Source organism: Schistocerca americana, chromosome 3, assembly GCF_021461395.2.
Source record: "Schistocerca americana isolate TAMUIC-IGC-003095 chromosome 3, iqSchAmer2.1, whole genome shotgun sequence".
Taxonomy (NCBI): Eukaryota; Metazoa; Arthropoda; class Insecta; order Orthoptera; family Acrididae; genus Schistocerca; species Schistocerca americana.
In genome coordinates, this window is record NC_060121.1 from 346,153,378 (window position 1) to 346,176,064 (window position 22,687).

Consider the following 22,687-nt stretch of genomic DNA (forward strand, 5'->3'; position numbering starts at 1 on the left):
CTTCTGTAGCACCACATTTAAAACACTTCTGTGCTCTTCTTTTATGAATTGCTTATCATCCACGTTACACTTCCAAACAAGGATACACTCCAGATAGTCCGCAGCTCGTGGTCGTGCGGTAGCGTTCTCGCTTCCCACGCCCGGGTTCCCGGGTTCGATTCCCGGCGGGGTCAGGGATTTTCTCTGCCTCGTGATGACTGGGTGTTGTGTGATGTCCTTAGGTTAGTTAGGTTTAAGTAGTTCTAAGTTCTAGGGGACTGATGACCATAGATGTTAAGTCCCATAGTGCTCAGAGCCATTTGAACACTCCAGATAAATACCTTCGCAAAGGACTTCGTAAGAGTGTAAATTGCTTTCAGAGTTGCTATTGCCATTCCACATTACACAGCCTCTGTATGTTCGTCGGACTTCGTCACTTACTTTAGGAAAAAAAACGAACTTATTTGTCACTTGCCTCATCAATATTTATTTTTGCGGCGTAAGTTTCGTTATTGACCCTGTGTCTATCATTACTGACAAATATGTTGTTGTGCGTAATGGCACAAAGGTGAACATCACAGAATTAAGTCTTAAAAGGAATTAGTTGCTAAGGACGGTTCATGGGTTCATGTAGAACACTTACTGAATGAACATATTTTCAGTTACTCTCCAATTCCTGATATTACTAAACGTAACCGACTACCAATTCAAATTTTGCTAAACTGAGCCCCGCAATAAACTGATGTGGCACTTGTTAATTTCAGTGTTCTATGATTCAAAACCTATTATTTCTTGAGGTAGTAGCTATTAATTTTTGATGATTGTAAATTATTTGCTGTTTACGCTTCAACCATTATGCACAACAAACCAGGTGGTTACGATTGAACTGCAGTTACGTATGGACGTTCAGTGTGGGGTGTAATTACCGTAGAGCAGCGAAACTTGGTAGACATGCGAATGCGTTAATGGGGAATCGATTTACGATGGAAATCATTAGTTCCAATTTTGGCCACCGGGTGTGAATCTGGCGCTGCACAGCGTGTCGTCGATGTCTCTGGTGCTCATATTGAACAAATTGTGTAAGTGGTTGTTAATAATAAGATCAAAATTAGGCTTAACCATTCTCACTTGTTTGACTTTTTGCCCGTATCCCGTTTCTAATATATTACAGACAGAAATATTTTTGTTTGTCTTTCTTGCATTCACAGCGCCAGATATGCAACTGGCGTCCGAAATTGGAAGTAATTTTTTCTCAGCGTAAATCGGTTCTGTACTAATGCATTATCATACCTAAAAAGTTCCGATGCCATACGGTAATTACAGCCCACACTGGACCTCTTTGAGTAGCTGCACTTCAATTATAACCACCAGGCATTTGTCAATAATGCTAGACAATGGGCCTATAATCAAAAGATAATTAGTAATTTAAATGACAAATGTGTATGCTTTTCCATTTTCCAATGTTTCGGGAAGTACGCACAGAGTAATCAAGAATCAACAGAAATATTCACTTATTTCGCTGGCCAAATAACTAACCTGATTTACAACCTTAAATGTATCATTTCTTAATCTAATGTCCTCAGCTACGCATGACTTAATTGCTCTACATTCCATTACCCTCACTTTAATTTCATATAGGGGGTTCATCTTACTTCTTTTCAAGATATTATCCGTTCTGTTCAACTGGTCTTTGTCGGGCCTGGTGACCTAGCGCAACCCAACGCGGAGTTGGATTGTTGTTGCAATGAACAGTTGATCCATGCGTTTTCCACTCTCAGCACCTATTACTCTCTAGCCAATGATATGTTCTTCTCCGAGAAAATATGCGTCGACAGTCCCACCGAGTGTGCGAATTAATGCCCCCTTCTCCTCGCGGTTTCCTGCTATGGTTCAAAATCGTTCAAATGGCTCTGAGCACTATGGGACTTAACATCTGTGGTCATCAGTCCCCTAGAGCTTAGAACTGCTTAAACCTAACTAACCTAAGGACATCACACACATCCATGCCCGAGGCAGGATTCGAACCTGCGACCGTAGCGGTCACACGGTTCCAGACTGAAGCGCCTAGAACCGCACGGCTACACCGGCCGGCTTTTCTATGAGTAATGATGTAAAAAATACTTGTCTCGTTGATATGCTTTGTACTCTTACCACTCCCTAGCTCCATACGCTTTGCTTGGTCCCTGTGGAAGGAAATGGGACATGGTGGCTAGTCATCGTGTCTCGATCCCTTCCTACTTTGACCCTCTCACCTCCTCCCAATTTGCGCGCTTGGAAGATTCCGCTAATGGGGGAAGAAAAAAAATGCTAAGGCGACCGCTCGCGATAAACAGAAAATATGGATTCGAGTCTCGATCCGGCGCAAACAGAAGAAAAAAAAATCTGTAAAGCTTCTGATTAGAAACCAAGAAGGCGTGGGATCGAATCCCGGTCGCAACTTAAGATTTTTCAGTTTGAGTTTTAATCCATAATTTACCTTTCGACGATGTGAGGAGCTGCCAGAAACCACATGTGATTCGGATTCCACATTAAACTGTAGGTCCCCTTTCCACGCTTGAATAAATGGGGTAGATTAGGGACACGCAAGTTGCCGAAATGGCGTCCAATTGAAAGACTTGCACCAAACCAGTGAATCCCACAAAATTAATATTATAACAAGACAATGTCAAAATCAGAACTCAAAGTTTATCCTTGTTCTGCAGGAAGTTCCCTTTCCACTTCCTACCGACTCTCCAGGTAGGAAGTGGAAACATTGTTGAACGTTTTCCGTAATCCGGTAGCGTTGCTACTAATGCACGAGTACTGCGTGTTCCATGCAATCAAGCGCTTGTGTTGAATCATAGATTAATACGCGCTGTCCTCAACATATCACTGCTGCACATAACGTGAGTTGCCAGTCGGCGGTCAGCCGCCTGCTTGCTCTGCCTGACCCCACTACTTCGGAGACCCGAGCGGCGCTTTTTTACCGTAACGAGCCGAGCGCCGGGCTGGCTAATTTATTGTGGCCGGAGACAATGTAGGCCATTAGGCGCATCACGGCCGTGATTGCTGGCAGCGCACACAATGGCGAGACGCCGTCTGTCACCGGCGCTGGCTGGCCGATGCATTCCCCAGATAAACCAACGCGCCCCTTATCCGGCCTGCCCACCAGCCGGCGCGCCTCCCTCCCGCTGCAATTGTCTTATCAGTACCGTCGGAATAAATCGCGACCAGTGCGCCGCGGCTATTGAGGATCTGAGAACAAGGCGAGTCTGCACGTTTGGGAAACGGTATTTCTGCCTAACTGGGCGGCTAGCTTTGTAAACAGCGCACGCGGCAGGTAATGAGACCGATGTAGTGTGAGACACCTGTCTGAATAAGTCTGTCACGTTACGTTAGACTCACAGTAGAACACAAAAAAATAAATAAAATAATGGAAGGTTCGTTAATTTTCACAATAGCTTGGATGGGATTCGCATGGACAATATTGTAATTAAAAAAATACGCAGTATCAGACATCAGCGCCATTTATTTCTGGAAATTGTATGGTTTAATGGTCCAGTAGATAAGGTTTCACCTCGCTTCAAGGACGATACGCGAACAAGGTTCAAATTCAAATAGCTCTGAGCACTATGAGACTTAACTCCTGAGGTCATCAGTCCCCTAGAACTTAGAACTACTTAAACCCAATTAACCTAAGGATATCACACACATCCATGCCCGATGCAGGATTAGAACCTGCGACCGTAGCGCGCGAACAAGGAATTGGCTGCCAGCAACGGTATGAGGACGTGCACTGTCTCTCCGTGTGATGCAGCTTTTGCCAATAGAATGATTGATCAACTGGAAACACAAAGACTGTAAAGCAGTCCGCTATCATGTTACAGCACTTTATTTGTACAGCTCTATCTTGACCACGTAAACTATACATTTCACAGTTGCCAGCTTCGGCCATTGCCATCAAGGTAGTAAGAGTAATCCACTAAATTACAGGCCCATATCGTTAACGTCGATATGCAGCAAGATTTTGAAACATATATTGCGTTCAAACATTATGAATTACCTCGAAAAAAACTGTCTATAGACACACAATCAACATGAGTTTAGAAAACATCATTCCTGTGAAACACAACTAGCTCTTTATTCACATGAAGTTGACAAGGGATTTCAGATCAATTCCGTATTTCTGGATTTCCGGATGGCTTTTGACACTGTACCACACAAGCGGCTCGTAGTGAAATTTGCATACTTATGGAATATCGTCTAAGTTATGTGACTGGATTTGTGATTTCCTGTCGGAGAGGTCACAGTTCGTATAATTGACGGAAAGTCATCGAGTAAAACAGAAGTGATTTCTGGCGTTCCCCAAGGTACTGTTATAGGGCCTTTGCTGTTCCTTACCTAGATAAACGATTTGGGAGACAATCTGAGCAGCCGTCTTAGGTTGTTCGCAGATGACACTCTCGTTTATCGACTAATAAAGTCATCAGAAGATCAAAACAGATTGCAAAACGATTTATAAAAGATATCTCAATGGTGCGAAAATTGGCAGTTGACCCTAAATAACGAAAAGTGTGAGGCCATCCACATGAGTGCTAAAAGGCATTTGTTAAACTTGAGTTACACGATAAATCAGTCTAATCTAAAAGCCGTAAATTCAACTAAATACCTAGGTATTACAATTACGAACAACTTAAACTGGAAGGATCAAAAATGGCTCTGAGTACTATGGGACTTAACATCTGACGTCATCAGCCCCCTAGAACTTTGAACTACTTAAACCTAATTAACCTAAGGATATCACACATATCCATGCCCGAGGCAGGATTCGAACCTGCGACCGTAGCAGTCTCGCGGATCCGGACTGAAGCCCCTAGAACCGCTCGGCCACCGCGGCCAGAAAATTGGAAGGAGCACACACAAAATGTTGTGGGGAAGGCTAACCAAAGACTGCGTTTTATTGGCAGGACACTTAGAAAATGTAATAGATCTACTAAGGATACTGCCTACACTACGCTTGTCCGTCCCCTTAGAATACTGCAGCGCGGTGTGGGATCCTTACCAGATAGAACTGAATGAGTACATAAGGGAATCAGAGCTTGTACGGAAAGATAAAGGTGTTCGTTCTTTCCGCGCGCTATACGAGATTGGAATAATACAGAATTGTGAAGGTGATTCGATGAACCCTCTCCCATGCAGTTAAATGTGATTTGCAGAGTATCTGTGTAGATTTTGATGTAGATGTAAAATAATTGTCCTGTAATACTCCCTTGGTGTAAGCCCGAAATTAATTTTACATCTGAAGTTTTCTCTTCTTTGAGAATTACAAGGTGTGTTGTAGTTTTGCCAGAAACTTATGAATCCAATCACACAACTGATCTGATATTCCGAACGCTGATATTTTGTTGACTAAGCAACAATGCGATCTGCATCGAACGCATCTGGAGATTAAGAAACACGTAATCAGCTTTTGTGCCGGTATCTACTGCATTGTGAATCGTGTGGACCAACAGAGTGAGTCGCGTTTGTTGTTTACGAAATCCGTATTGATTCTTACAGAGGAGATTTTCGTCCTCTATAAATGCCATAATACGCAATGATATGACATATTTCAGACCTTTACACCAGTCTGATGTCAATGATGTAGCTGTACAGTGGTGTGTCTGTTCGAAGAATTTCTTAAAAACGGGAATAACCTGCACATTTTTGTAATCACTTCGAACGCTTCGCTCCACCAGCGACGTAGTCACTACAGGTGAAAGAGGAGCAAGTTTTTTTCTCAAGAACTATGTAGAGTCAGATACACTGACGGAAAAATCGCAAGACCAAAAAATAATTAATGTAGAGTATTGAAATTCCGGAAATAAATTTATCTAGGTAACACATTTAAGTAATTAACACTGCAAGCTCTCAGGTTAATGTAAGCGCGAGATAAACCATTATAAATATGATATAGTGGTACAATAATAACCATTGTAACTGCTATAATGTTGAATGCAAGCATGGAAAAGGACATGGATAGTGTTTTACAGGTGCCGGATGTGAGTTTGTGGGATAGAGTTCCACGTTTGTTGCACTTGGTTGGCCAATACAGGGACCGTTGTGGGTGATGCTGGACATATTGTCCGATAAGTCCCATATGTGCTCAATTGGAGACAGATGTGGTGATCGAGCAGGGCAAAGCAGTATGTCGACACTCTATAGAGTATGTTCGGTTACAACAACGCTATGTGAGCGAGCTTTTACCTGTTGGAAAACATACCTGGAATGCTCTTTATGAATGGCAGCACAACAGGTCGAATAACAAGATCGACATAGAAATTTGCAGTCGGAGTGCATGGGATATGCACGAGGGTGCTTCTGTTGTCATACGAAACCGTACCGCAGCCCGTAATTCCAGGTATAGGTCCAGTGTGTCTCGCACGCAGACAGGTTGAGTGCAGCTCCTCAACTGACCTCACCTAACTAACGCACGGCCATCACTGGCACCGAGGCATCACCATCTTCCCTCGGATAATACAACAGATTCCGCACTGTCCTCCAATGAGCTCTCACTTGACACCACTGACGCCGCAAATGGCACTGGCATGGACGTCACTGGGCGTCAAGCCTGGGGCCGGCCTTGAAGTGACCGATGTGTAACAGTTCGTTGTGTCTCTGTGGTGCCAGGTGCCGCCCAAACTGCTTTCTGTAATATCGCAGAAGGAACATCAGCTTCTCGTAGCTCTATTACACGACCTCCTTCAAACTCAGTGAGATGTTGGTAACGGCGTCTTTGTCGCCTTAAACCATCACGACCGTTGCACCGTATTTCATGCTAACCTGATTTGCAACTTCATAGTTACGCTACTATCGCCACTTTTATGCGACTAGCGCGAAATTTGAATAAACATCATCTTGAATAAACGTGCCTACCAACTTTCGTTTATGGTGCACAACTCCTTCTTGGTGCTGCGATTTTTTTTTCTATCGGTGTAGGTTCTAAAAACGCTACCACAACAAAGGTCATAATTTAATAATGACTGTGGTGTTGCTCACGCTGCTAAATGCTGCATTTTCGGGCAACAACAAAGTTATTATGTGGCAGGTGTCATTAGAGCACAGTTAATAAAGTCATTTCGTGTAATAATGAATAAACTAGGCACTCATCTTTTCGTGTTTCCCACGCTGGTCTCGTTGTAAAATCATGGCTCAATCGTTGAAAATCTAGGTGATGATGATTCCAAGCTAGGATGCAAAGAGGCCTAGGTTTTATTCTGCGATATTCAAAAGTTTTGTAGATGCGCTTCACAAACCATTCTTGAAGATTACACTTTTGCAGGACAATGGTGATGTAAAAAAGTAATCAGCACTCCGAATTTAAGTTACACTTCTTTTTTATTACTTTTGCTGCAATATCACGTAACACACAAAACATCACTTCACAATACAAAACATACTTGAAAACATCTTCCTCACTGTTAAAGTTCACATTTTATAAACTGGCTACAATATGCGTCTTTTCAACATGACGATCGAGACTTGACTTTTTTAAGGTCCGACTCTCTAACTCTAATAATCGCTTACGCGCCCAAAAATCAGAGTTACAAGTACGACAGAGATCATAGTGACTAAAGAAAGAATACACATAAGAATAATATCATTGCAACATAAACATATCGATGTATCAAAGTATCTCTACATTAATGAAATCAAATCTGAATGTTGTCTCAGAAACATGTTAATTACTTTACAGAAACACAGTAGAGTATTGCTGGTATCGAGAGGTTCAGGTGAGCTGCCGTAATGGTTACGTAATTCAAGTACCATTACAAGGTCCATCTGACTTTTCTCTGTTGAGCAAATTTAGTTGATTGGCAGATCTGCAGTCACTTATTTAGAAATCTGTGTTATTGTTCGGAAAACCGTTGAAACGAAGAACTGCAGTACAATCTTCCAATGTTGTTATTAATGTGTCCCGGAAGTTTGACTATATTTGTTTTACGCCCATTGCTTTGCTTTCGTTTAAGATATCTGCGCAGATCACCTTGCAGCTTCACAACAGGCGCTGTACAATCTCCCACGTGCGGCAGTAAGAAACGAACGAGAGCGAATGTAGGCAGACTGGCTGCTGCTGGCACCCAGCCGGCGTGTGACGTCACCGCCGTTTCCCAACACCCGGCGCCGCTCACGTGCCCAGGCGCCGTCTCCCCTGTGTACTGTGCATGCCGTCGGCTGAACACAGAGTTCCGTTCAGCCCAATTCGACAGACGTGGAGCAGCGTGTACCCAGGAAGCTGATTCCGGGCCACAGAGTTCGCCGGCCGCTTGCCGTAAATAACCATCTGCAGCAATTGAGGCCACACCCACACTAAATTCTCCGCGCCGCGCACATCGCAGCCGCGGGCAACCTACTCTGTGTGCGCGCTCGGACGGCTCTCCGCTGATAAGCCCAACCGAAGATATATTGACTCAACTATGTCTACTCCACGTTCGTGACCTGAGGCAGGGGAAATCGGGCCGCGCTCGCGTGGAACGTTATTAAATAGCTCTGTCAGCGAACTGCGAGGAGACGCAGCGTCGAGGCATTATTCTCGCACTCGCGAAGACGCTGTACACATCACCTATCAGCTATCAAGGCTTAGGTTTTCCGTGGTTTTTCCAGTCACCAGCCAACCGTAGATCCTTCGAACAAAAAGTCGTGCGCGGTAGTTGGAAGATAGCACAGGTCTGTTTTTTAATTTTTTTTTTTTTGAGTCTTCTGACTGGTTTGATGCGCCCTGCCATAAGTTCCTCTCCTATACCAAACTTTTCATCACAAAGTAGCACTAGCAACCTAAGTCCTCAAGTCCTTACTTTTTTATTGCTTGTATTCCAGTCTCTGTCTTATTCTATAGTTTTTACCCTCTACAGCACCTTCTAGTGTCAAGGAAGTTATTCCCTGATGTCTCAACAGAAGTCCTACCACCCTGTCCCCATTTTCTTGTCTGTGTCTTCCATATATCGCTTTCCTCACCGATTCTCCGGGTACCTCTCCATTCCTTACCTTATCAGTCAAAAATGGTTCAAATGGCTCTGAGCACTATGGGACTTAACTTCTGAGGTCATCAGTCCCCTAGAACTTAGAACTACTTAAACCTAACTAACCTAAGGACATCACACACATCCATGCCCGAGGCAGCATTCGAATCTGCGACCGTAGTGTTCGCCCGGTTCCAGACTGTAGCGCCTAGAACCGCTCGGCCACCCCGGCCGGCCCTTATCAGTCCACCTAATTTTTAACATTCTTCTGTAGCACCACATCTCAAATGCTTCGATGCTATTCTGTTTCGGTTTTTCCACAGGCCATTTTTCACTACCATACAATTCTGTGATCCAAACGTACATTCTCAGAAATTTCTTCTTCAAATTAAGATTTATGTTTGATACTAGTAGCTTTCTTTTGGCTAGTAATGCCATTTCTCCAGCGCCAGTCTGTTTTTATGTCCTTCTCACTCCGTCGATTGTGGGCTGTTTTGTCCCCAGGTACCAGAATTCCGTAACTTCGTCCACTTCTTGATCATCAATTCTAATGTTAAGTTTCTCACTCTTTTCGTTTCTGTACTTCTCATTACTTATGCCTCGCTTCGATTTACTCCCAATCCATATTCTGCACTCATTAGACCAATCCACTCAACAGATCACGTAATTATTCAGTGTCACTAAGGGTAGCAACGTCATCAGCGAATCTTATCATTGATATCCTTTCACTTTGAATTTTAATCCCAGTCTTGAACCTTAATTTTATTGCTGTCATTGCTTCTTCGATGTGTAGAGTGAACATTAGGGCCGAAAGGCTGCATCCCTCTGTTATACCCCGTCTCACACCACAGGTCATACTAATCTATAAAAGAGTAGCAGAAAAAATCCCCAAAACTACCGTCCGATATTCTTAAGATTCATTTGTTGTAGAATCTTAGAATATACTCTGAGCTCAAACATAATGAAGCATCAAATCAGTATGACCTGCTCTACACATGCCAACACGTATTCTGAAAACATCGGTCATTTGAAACCCACCTCACACTTTTCTCTCATGGCATCCTGAACGCCATGGATCAAGCCAGTCGGGTACATACAATACTTCTCAGTTTCCGAAGAGCATTTGACTCAGCACCGCTCATACGTTTATAATCAAAAGTACGATTCTGGGGTATCAAGAGAAATTTGTGAGTGGATTGATGATTTCTGGGTAGGGAGGACGCGGCATACTATCTTGGATGGAGTGTCATTGACATATGTAGAAGTAACTTCTGTTGTGCCACAGGGAAGTGTTAGGACCCTTGCTGTTCGTGATGTATGCAATGACCGTGCGGGCGATGTTAATGGTCGTTTCGTAGATGATGTAGTTATCTATAATGAAGTACTGTCTGAAAGAAGCTGCATAATTATTCAGTCAAATCTTGATAAAATTTCAAAGTGGTGCAAAGACTGTCGACTTGCTTTGAATGTTCAGAAATGTGAAACGTAGCTTTCTGTAACTACAGTACCAATGAGTCACAACTGGAATCCGTCAACTAACCTAAATATATGTAACTCTCTGAGAGAGTACGGAATGGAACAATCACATACGCTCAGTCGTAGGTAAAAAAGTTGGCGAACTTCGGGTTATCGGTAGAATACTGGGAAAATGCAATCATTCCAGTACTCGTACAACCCATCCTTGAATATTACTGAAGTTTGTGGAACTCCCACCAAACAAGGCGTTAACAGACGATGTTGAGCGTATACAGAGAAGGGTAGCACGAATGGTCACAGGCTTCTTTGTCCCGTAGGTGAGTATCACTGGGATGCTAAAGAAATCGAACTGGCTGATTCTTGAAGACTGGCATAAGCTATACTGAGAAAGCCTTCTTACAAAGTTTCAATAACCAACTTTAAATGCTGAAACTAGGAATATACTAAAACCCCTATGTAGCCTTCCCATAGAAATCGTGAGGACAACGTTAGATTAATTACAGCGTGCATAGAGGCATTTAAACAGCCGTTCCTCTGAATGGGACAGGAAGAAGCCCTAATAACTGGTACAATTGGAAGTACCTTCTTCCATCCATTGTACAGTGATTGCGCTGCAGATATAGATGGAGATGGAGAAATTGTCTAAAGCATCCACAGATGATCCCTCTGGAAAGGTTTTCTTTCCATTCTCTAATTTGAGCTTGTACTCTACTGACTTCGTCGGCGATGAAGGTATATACTCTACTGTTCCTCTCTTTTCCTCTCTTAGTCATCAATAGATCAACGGCCGCCCCGCGGTGAATACATTCTCGTTAGATCACCGATGTCAAGCACCGTTAAGCGCGGTTGACACTTGGGTGGGTAACCATCCGGACCGGCATGCGCTGTTGACCTATCGGAGTGCTCTCAACCTTGTGATGCCAGTTGAGGAGCTACTTCAGCGAGTAGTAGCAGTTTCAGGTCACGAAAACTGACAACGGCCCGGAGTGTGATACGCTGAATCCCCTCCAACCCACAACTGATGACGCCTATCGGCTGAAGATGACACGGAGATTGGTCGATAAAGTTGGGCCTGTATGGATGGAGTACAGTCTATAGTCACCAGTGCTTCTTACCATTTCTTTTCAATGTTTATGTACTCTGCTCGACAGTAAAATTGCAGTAGAATAAAGGCAGAATGCAACGAACGTCCAATTGGGTACACACGCTTGCATATGCAAATGATTAACACTTCAACCCTACTCAGTATCTACAAAAAAGTCCACATCTTACATTCTCTATACAGGCTGATTCAACTACCCCTGCCGAAGTCGTTTTATGCAAACCGCAGTGTTTTACCTGGTATTCACAAATAACGCGCGAGATTTTCATATTCTCTCGACCGCTATGCACAAACTGTTAATCCTTTTCGTACGAAATTTGATATAGTTAAATTTTTTACTGGGATATGTTTTCGCTAGAGGCCGTAGTTTTCAGGTATTAAAAAAAATGCACCTCCACCCCGAGTCAGTATTTTTCGTATGTTTTCATGGCCCTCCTTCCTATCACTGTATCAAACTTTGCGACTGCACGAATTATTCCCTACATTCGAACTTTTTTGTTCTTCATCGACTGGCCTTGTTACGCCACCGGCTTGATCAAACACTTAAAAATTGTAAAATTGGCGTTTGTGTAAATTTTTACCTAACAGTTTTGTCAATTTTAACAACATAAAATAAACAGTTACATTGCTGTATTGGTGAGGCCTTCTGGCTGCAAAACTACTGTGCTTGTAAGAGTTAAGTTTTGATCGGATTGTCAAAGCAATTACTTTTAGCGTAATATTTACCAAAGTCGTTTTTCTTTCATTACCCTCACAGGGACACTTAAATAATAATGATAACGAAATAGTCGACTGTGCAGGTGGCGTAATAGCCCAATCAATAGAGACCAAAAAATAGTTAGTGTAGTCGGAAATTTTTGCACTGTGGTATGGGGGATTACTGCGAACAACATATTAGAAATCCTGATTTGTGAGGGATGAGCGTGGGGGTGGAGATGCGTTTAAGTTCACCTTTGTACGTATTTCTTGAATAACTCGAAAACTGCGGGCCGCGCGGTGAAGCCACGTGGTTTGAGGCGCCATGTCACGGATTGCGCTGCACCTGCCACCAGAGGTTCGATTCCTCGCTCGGGCACGGGTGTGTGTTGTTTTTAGCATAAGTTATTTTAAGTTAGTTTAAGTAGTGTGTTAATTCTAGAGACCGATATCTCAGCAGTTTTGTCCCTTAGGAGTTCACAAATAGTTCAATTGGCTCTAAGCACTATGGGACTTAACATCTGAGGTCATCAGTCGTCTAGAACTTAGAACTACTTACACCTAACTAACCTAAGGACAGCACAAACATCCATGCCCGAGGCAGGATTCGAACCTGCCACCGCAGCAGGCGCGCGGTCCCGGACTGAAGTGCCTAGAACCGACCGGTCACAACGGCCGCGTAGGAGTTCACACACATTTGGACATTTGAAAACCGTGGCCGCCAGAGAAACTACATTAAATTTTCTACAAAAAGGTACTACTCATATTTTCTTTAGGACTAATAGTTCGCGCTTAGCGAGCAAAAGAATACGAAAATCTCGAGCGTAGTTTATGAACGCCAGATATAACATTGCGGATTTCGTAAAATAACTTCGTTAGGGGCAACTGAATCACCCTGTATAAGGAAAGCTTACGCAGTTGGTTTCTGATTCAAAAGTAGTAACTGAATGTTGGATATTTGTGAAAAGATCGTGTTGTATGTAGTGTAGGAAACACGTCTTCCACCAAGAGTGGGAACTCCAGCGGCCTGTTGAGATTGCTGTTCAGTGTTTCGTTATGTAGCTGCCCGCGAAGATCGGGATATCACGACTGTCAAGCGAATATGGACTGGATGAGTTCAAGAGGACGATATTCAACGTCGTGTAGGATCTCAACGGCCGCACGCGATTAGCGCCCGAATGGGTATACATCTTATTCGCTCTGCTGCGCAGGGTAGAACAGCCAGGTCACGTTCCTTGAGTGAGGAAATGAGCTCGTTTGCAGCAAGGCGAGTATCCACAAGTTCAGCATGACGACGTCTGGAGCATCACAGACTGCCACTATGGCCACCACCGTTGGCGGCTACCTTTGACGCGGCAGCGTAGTGAGGCGCCGACAGTGGCAAGCATAATGAGATGAGTTATGGTGCCTTGTGCGGCATGACAATGGGTGTACCCGCGTGTGGAGGCTCCAAGAAGAACGGACATTGCCAGACTGCATTTGTCATCGCCATACATACCCAGCACCTGACGCAATGGTGTAGGGTGTCACTGTTTACACAAGACGGTCACCTCTGGTTAGCTTAAGTAGTAATTTGAACAGCAGGCATTACATTTCTGACATGTTAAGGGTGCTGGCTGTACCCTACTCTCGAGATCAAATTCACGTTATCTTTAAACAAGATTACGCGAGACCGTATGTTTCCCGTGCTGTTCTAACCTACTTCGATACACAGGGCGGTCAGCTGATGCTATGAATGACTTCTTCCCCACATACGAGGTGGGACAATAAAGTAATGAGACTGAATTTCTTTGCAAGATGTGGCAACCCTGCAGGCTTGCGTAGGCACAATATCTTTGACCTTGGTCTATAAGTTGCTTCTAGTCCAAGCGGCACATCGATGCAACTGCTCAGTCGTGAGTTGTGCTGTAATAAGTTATCATGTGTTTGTGTCTCTTGTCACGGAAATGGAACCGCATAATATTGTGTAATGGTATGCCATTTCTTTTTGCGTTAAATTGTGTGAAAACACGACGACAACTTACAGTAAGCTTCAGAAGGCTTTTGGAGACGATCGAGAGACAAAACGCCAAAGTTCGCAATGGTTCTCAAAGGGATCACCCAGACCAAAAAAAGCTCGCATTTCAAAGTCAAAAGTGAAATGCATACTTGTGTGCTTCTTTGATTCCAAGCGAATTGTTCATACAGAGTGGGTGCCTCCTGGACAAACAGTTAACCAAAATTACTACAAAGAAATTTTAGAAAGACTTTGTAAAAGAGTTCTTTGTGTTTGTGCCAACATTGCTGATAATTGGATTCTGCATCACGATAATGCGCCATTCCATACTGCTCTGTCAGTACAGCAATTTTTAACCTCAAAACAAATTTCAGTACTACCACAGCCACCTTATTCATCAGATATCGCTCCATGCGACTTTTTCCTATTTCCAAGGGTCAAACAACACAAGATGTCCAAAAAGCTGTGACGAGGGTCTTGGAGGATATTATAGAAGATGAGTTCCAGAAATGTTACTATCAATGGCAGAAGCGCTGGAGAGTGTGTGCAATCAGAAGGGAACTACTTTGATGGAGACAACACTAAACTTGACTAAAACAGTAAACAACATATTTTTTTAGATCAGTCTCATTACTTTATTGTCGCACCTCGTATGTCATGGATAAAATATCTCTGGTCATGGGTTGCGGAGAGAGTGGCACACCACCGTTAGCCAGCCACTACGATTGGTCATTTGTGGCAAAGAGTTTGAATAGCATGGAATAGCGTGCCCATATCTGTCACAGAAGCTCAGTTCCACTCGTTGCCCATTGGGTTCGAGCCAGATGTGGCAACTCTGTCTACTAAATTCCGCATTCTGTCATCCCGCAGATCACCTAAAAACTTAAGAATATATCATTCTACATTCAGTACACACTGATGCCCCAAAACATTATGACCAAGTACTTAAAAACGTGTTGGCCCCTTTCTGGAACGCAGTTCAGCAGTGATTCTGCATTCCATGGATTCGACAAGTACTTTATAGGTTTCCACATGTTTGTGGCACCAGTTGCCTACTCGCAGGTCACACACTCCCCGTAATTTACGGGCGGTTGGTTTGTGGGCGCGGAACTGTAGCCCCATAGCGTCCCAACTGGGTTTCATCAGTTTCAGACAAGCCAAATTTGATGGCGGAGACATCCACTTGAGTTCACTGTCATGCTCATCAAACCACTGCAACACGGTTCTGGCCTTGTGGCACCAACAGTTATCGTGCTGGAAGATGCCATCGCTGTTTGGGAATATATCAAGCATAAGGGCTCACAGGTGGTCCCTAATAATGTTCAGGTAGTCCACAGCTGTCATGGCACCTTCGATTACTACCGCAGGTCCCCTGGAAGCCCAGGTGAATGTCCGCCAGAACATTTTCGAACAGGCGTTCTCCTGGATGACAGGTAATCTGGACACAACCACCGACCTAGTATAACAACCAACAGGATTCATCCGACCAGGTGACAGGATTCCAATGACCCGCGTTCCAATCTCGATGATCCGGTGCCCATTGTAATCATAGTTGACGATGTTATTGGGTTAACAGGGGAACACGTAGCGATCCTCTATTGTGGAAAACCATGTTCAACACTGTGCACTGAATGGTGTGATCCAAAAGATTTGTGCCTGCTCCAGCACTGTCGTCAGATCTGCCACAGATGGCGCCCTATCTTGTTTTAGAGAGCGGGCAAGCCTCCGATCCCTATATTCTGTGATGAGTTATGGACGCCCAACTCCTTGTTGCGAACTCGTGGTTTTAGGATTCTTCAACCACTTTCCTTAGATGCTTACGACAGATGCTTTCCAAGATGCTGGCTCCCAGGTACTGGGCCACAACAATCAGGCCTTTGTCAAGGTCGCTTAAGTCGGCGGATTTCCGCATTTGCACCACTTGTCGTTGCTGGAATGATTCCCCAGTCATCTCTGCTCCTCTCATATACTTCTCTTACCGCGTCAGCGACCTCAGGGCCACAAGGAACCACACAACCTTGCGGTGGGCAGTGGGCATAATGTTTTGGCTCATTTTGTGTTCAGACATATTGACCTTTCTAGACTCTGAGAAACTCATCTGCAGAAACCAGCACGGTTTTAGGAAACATAGGTCATGCGAGACACAGCTGGCCCTCTTTGTGCGTGACATACAACAGGCTCTAGATACCGACTCCCAGGTTGATGCCATACTCCTCGACTTTCGAAAGGCGTTCGACTCAGTTCCGCACCGTCACTTGCTCCAAAAAGTGCGCGCTTACGGTCTATCCGATAACATATGCGGTTGGATAGAAAGTTTTCTAACAGACAGAGAACAGTATGTCGTCCTGAATGGGGGGACTTTAACGGAAACAAGCGTAGCTTCAGGTGTGCCCCAGAGCAGCGTAATAGGTCCTCTGCTTTTTACGATTTACATAAACGATCTGGTTTATGGTATTGACTGCGGCATTAGACTGTTTTCCGATGATGCTGTAGTCTACAGGAAAGTAGTAGCACACGATAGTTTTGAACAAATCAATGAGGATTTGCAGAGAATAAATGCGTGGTGTAATGACTGGCAGTTGTCTCTCAATATTAGTAAGTGTAACCTACTGCGTATAACAAAGCGAAAATCCCCATTAATGTAAGAGTACAAAGTAAATGCCCAGTCTTTGGAAGCGGTAACATCCGTCAGGTATCTCGGTGTCACTGTTCGAAATGATCTCAAATGGAACGATCAGATTACACAAGTAACGGGTAAGGCGAACTCTAGATTGCGGTTTCTTGGTAGAATCGTGAAGCGATGCAGTCCTCCAGTAAAGGAAATTGCTTACAATGCTTTATTTCGTCCAGTCTTGAAGTACTGTTCGTCTGTATGGGACCCTCACCAGTTGGGTCTGATTTAAGTCATGGAAAAGGTCCAAAGAAGAGCGGCAAGATTCGTCACTGGTATATTTAGCCATCTCGAGAGCGTTACAAATCTCATAGAAAGTTTGAAGTGGGACACACTTGCAGATGGACGACGCGTTAAACGGAAGGGGCTGCTCCCCAAATTCCAAAATCCGATCTTCGCCGAGGATGTAGAGTATATATTATTACCACCAACTTTCATATCGCGCAGTGATCACCATTCAAAAATAAGGGAAATTAGAGCTCGTGAGCTCGTACTGAGACGTTCAGACAGCCGTGTTTCCCTCGCGCGATTCGCGAGTGGAACAAAGTGGAGGGGGGGGGGGGGGGGAATAGTGCCCTCCGCCACACACCGCTTTGTGGCTAGCGGAGTATATATGTAGATGTAGATCAATGTACCCACAGTTAGTAAAATATTACGAGTGGTGAAAAATAATGCCTCTGAATTTTTAGTGTAAAAGCCGTTGAAGATTTTTCACCTTAGTAGCCCTGGCGACGAACATATTTTTCCCAACGAGAGACCAGTTTGTTGATACCGTCACTGTAGAATGTTTCGCACTGTTGACGGAATCACACGTTACACGCTACAATTATGACCTACAATGAGGAGCCCTCTAGCGGCAGAGGGCTGCAAATATGTAGACAGGAAGATTAAATATGAAGATTGTTAATAACGTTTCTTTTATTTAAAAATCCTTAAGTGTGTTCACATAAAGCATTCGGGGGTATTGCTTTTCATCACACATTCGCATTCTTTTCTTCCGAGTGTTGCAAAAGTAGTGGTCAGCAGTGTACCTTGCATATTCATATAAAATATTTTCGTCAAAACGTCTGCTAGGTCATTAATATAAATTGTGGATAACAAACGTCACAAAACACTTCTCTGCGGCACGCCATAAGTTACTTCTATAGCTGTTGATAATGCGCTCCCAAGATAACGAGCTGCGTTACCCCTACCAAGAAATCCTGAATCTAGTCAGTAATTTTGATCGTGTGTCAATGAGTCAAATGCTTTTAGCAAAAAAAGAAATTTTACATCGATCACGTTGCCTTGTGTGTGTGTGTGTGTGTGTGTGTGTGTGTGTGAATTCCTAAGGGACCAAACTGCGGAGGTCATCGGTCTCTAGACTTACACACTACTTAAACTAACTTATGGCTCAAAATGGCTCTGAGCACTATGGGACTCAACTGCTGCGGTCATTAGTCCCTAGAACTTAGAACTAGTTAAACCTAACTAACCTAAGGACATCACAAACTTCCATGCCCGAGGCAGGATTCGAACCTGCGACCGTAGCGGTCTTGCGGTTCCAGACTGCAGCGCCTTTAACCGCACGGCCACTTCGGCCGGCAACTAACTTACGCTAAGAACAACACACACACACACACACACACACACACACACACACACACACACACACACACACACACACGCACGCGCACGAGGGAGGACTCGGACCTCCAGCGGGAGGGGCCGTGCAATCCGTGACATGATGCCTCAAACCGCGTGGCCACTTAACCATTTCTTCGTACATCCATATTTAAATTGGATGATGGTGGGACATCAGCTGGTATAATTTTTATTAAAAATGAAACTCCTCCAGCTTTACTTAAGATTTCATATTTATTTGGCAAAATAAATATTAAATCTTAAGTACAGCTGGAGGAGTTTCATTTTTAATAAAAACTTAAGCATTTAGCGAAGTGTAGTAATGCCTGTAAATGGAAGGAGTTCGATAGGATTACACTCCCTCCCCCCTCGCCCCCCACCAACCTCTCAACTCACCACTAACACTTTGAGACTGTTGAAACGTCGAATAGCGTCCGTTTCTGTAATTCAGCGGGAAGTATTGGTAGTAGTTAAATTTCGAATTGGCATTCACACGTTTTTCTATATCTACATCTACATCTACATCTACATTTATACTCCGCAAGCCACCCAACGGTGTGTGGCGGGTTGCCTAGTCTCTAGGCACCGTGTAATGTATCGGCCCAGCTTTTCGGTAATAACATCAGCACCCAATAGCACTAGCAGCTTGTACGAAGGCTACAGTAAATATTTTCTACAACAGTATGCCTAAGACTACCCAATCCAGCACGTCCTCAGCATATTCTGCCCGAATTGTTATAAACCAGAAGACTTGAACTCAGCCCCAGTTTATTCAGTTTGTAAAAGAGGCGATGGACATAAATCTCAAAGTTATAGAGGTATCCGTTTATTAAGATGAATAAAGAATAGTAGCTAGTGAAATGACATTTCTGAGATGTCTGGGCGAATAAGTTTTTGTGGGTATGGAAAAAACGAAGATATTCGTATATAATAAAAAATTCGAAATTTCATTGAAATATAAAGTGACAGTCAAATGAAAACAAATGGAAAAATTATTTCAAAATTGACCCCCGTAAGTGTTTACATGCTTATGCCACGGTGAGACAAAACGGTCAGTGCGTTAATGGAAAAATGTTTGCGATTTCCTACGGAAGCATGATTGCACTCAGACGTGCAGTTGTTCGTCCGAGGCAAATCGGCGGCCTCAAATTTCTCTTCAGGTTTCCAACAATAAGTAAATCTCATGGGGAGAGATCGGGACTGTATGAAAGGTGTGTAAGGGCTTCCCAGCGGAACTCCTACAGTGTGATCGAAACAACCGCCGCAGCATGTGGGCGGGCGTTATCCTGCGACAGAATGATGGCGTCCGTCAACACTTCCAGGCGTTTGAACTTGATGGCATGCTTCAGTTTCTGCTCAGTGTCCAGTGCTGTGCGTTAATTGTGCCGCTGTGTTACAGAAAATCAATGTGCAGCGGCCTCTTGCAGTCAAAGAAAAAGGCTTACTTTCCCGAATCTGGCGTGCTTTGGCCGGCCGTTGTGGCCCAACGGTTCTAGGCGCTTCAGTACGGAACCGCGCTGCTGCTACGGTGCAGCTTCGAATCCTGCCTCGGGCATGGATGCGTGTGATGCCCTTAGGTTAGTTAGGTTTAAGTAGGTCTAAGTTCTAGGGGACTGATGACCTCAGAAGTTAAGTCCCATAGTGCTCAGAAACATTTGAACCATTTTTTGGCATGCTTGTTATTCCGACTACACAGCAGAAGTTTCGCTGGGAAACCCTTACACATGCTGTATACAGTCCCGATCGCTCCCCATGCAGTTTCCATACTTTCGAAGCCCCGATGAAAGACATTCGTCACCGTCGATTTGCTTCAGACGAAGAGTTGTATGCCTGGGTGCAATAATGGTTACGTATGCAATTGCAGAAATATTCCCATAAGAGCATTGACGGTCTTGTCTCACAGTGGGATAAATTTATTAATAGTTATGGCGCTTACTTTTGAAATAATAAACAGTTCACTTACTTTTCCACCAGTCACTTCTCCATTTGACTGCCCTTTATAACAAAGTACTACCAGATAGTATCATAAGAATACGTAAATCGGAAAGCGTACATGGAAAAATAATTAATCAAAGAGGAGGAAAAGGTTTTTTGGAATGCCAGGAGAGAGGTGTCGAGATCAATTGCGAAGAGACACAGTACCGCAAGACCTTAGGATATATAACTGAATATCTCACAGTACGTCACAGGGTCAGTAAACATGTGAACCACAGTGAGAGAATCTCGATTGATTTCAGTGTTTACAAAAGGCAAGTGTTGTATGAGATGTAATACCACAGGTACCGGAGCCTGTGACCACTTCAGAAAGTGTTACAGTTTACGCCAGACTCATAAAAACAACACGTACATGTCATACTAATTCACGTAAATCCAACTAATGACAGAGATTTATATCTTTGAAACGCGGTGTGGAAGTAAAAAAAGTTGTGACTGGTAACAGTAAATGTGATGTTTCAATTGATATCAATAATTGTCGCGGCAAAGTCTAACATAAAATGTCCGCATTTAACGTGAATCTTGTTTTTTTTTCCCTCAATATTCACTGGAAGATGGAAATAGTCCTCCAGTGGGTGAAGTGACATTACTGATCTCGAGATCTGAAGAAATGTCTTTCCTTCTCCATCACCCAGGAATAAAAAATTTGTCTGAAGGCTCTCCAGCAGTTTTATAGTTACATTGTTTCCCAAGTAACATTAATATGTGAAGATTAGAGTGTATTTTCGCGGTTTGTACGAGACAAAGTAAGTGCGAGTCGCTGATCCAGGCGTCCTTTTAAGGCGTCTGAAGATGATACCTACCTTCCAAATCGATAGTGTTTAAAACCAATGCTCATGGCAACCGAAAGCCTCTGCTAGATCAAGATTCCGATTTCCTACTTATCGTGATCAATTGCTGTAACTATTAGGCTACCTGAGGACTCTTCCAGGACTATCTCCATTGCACTGATGTTCCCATCTATAATTTTCGAACACTACAATCTGAGGCTGTGCCATAAAGGGGACGCAGTGTGTGGAAGACTGGCGTACCTTGTCGCTGGGGATATGTATGGAATAAGTGAAACGCAATGAAAAGGAATGAATACATCGATGGGGACGCATTTAATTAATCTCACGACCCGTATAAGTACATGTGAATTGAACACAAATAAAATTTCTCTTTCATCAAATCAGTGAGCTGAGGTATTCGTACTTCCGCCAGCGTACTGCCCCTGAAGACTCCGCGAAGAGGTACCCAACAGCCGCTGCACCTGACTCGCTGCTGACCCAGTGCCGCAAGAGCTGGCGGCAAGTTGCAACAGCTGCCAGTTGTTCGAAGCCAGCGCTGAGCGCACGCCGGCGTCTATTTCGGAGCGGAGGCTGCAATGCATCTGCGGGCAGGAGCCAAACACGACGCTGCATCGCCGCCGATGCCGACAGATGTCTGACAGCGGAGCGCAACAAACACGGCCCCCATCTGTCGGCAAGTGCCATAAACGTGTTGGTATAGGCGATCTCTCTTGTGACGGCCATCTCCTACTGCTTCACTTCGTAATATTTAGAACGAGTGAGGTGACTCAGTGGTAAGATACTGAAAGTGGCATATTCAGGGCAAGATACCAGGAGTTCCCTTTTCCTGTTAAAGGTAAGTCTTCTGGTTGCAGCCACTTTGGTTATGCCAAGAGACCAAACGCTGTATATAATTACACTGCTAGCAATTAAAATTGCAACACTAGAAAACTCTCTCTCAAAAAAAGAGTCCAAATAGGCCTCGGAAGGCCCAACGGTACCAACTGACCGCCGTGTCATCCTTAGCCAATCACGTCACTTGATGCGGATATGGAGGAGCATGCGTTCACCACATCGCTCTCACGGCCGCTGCTAGTTTTCGTGACCGTAGCCGCCACTTCTCAGTCAAATAGCTCCTCTATTGACCTTACAATGACTGAGTGTACCCACTTGCCAACCGCGCTCGCCAGCCCCGGTCGGTGAGCCATCCAAGTACTAACCAATTCCGACAGCGCTTAATTCAGTGATCTGACGCGAGCCAGTCTTGCCACTGCGGCAACGCCGTTGGCCACAGCAGAAAGGGTCCCATATAACTGAATTTCACTTACTGCTTGTATACAGTATGACAAGGAATTACGTGGTTGAATCTGTAGTAGCCGGCCGCAGTGGTCTAGCGGTTCT

At 44.1% G+C, this 22,687-nt stretch overlaps 1 protein-coding gene across 1 annotated transcript in view; it reads left to right on the plus strand.

Annotated features, from left to right (window-relative positions):
* The window catches only part of LOC124607403 (integrin alpha-PS2-like), a 431,869-nt gene that overhangs the window by 109,063 nt on the left and 300,119 nt on the right, over positions 1–22,687 (plus strand). The window lies entirely within an intron of this gene.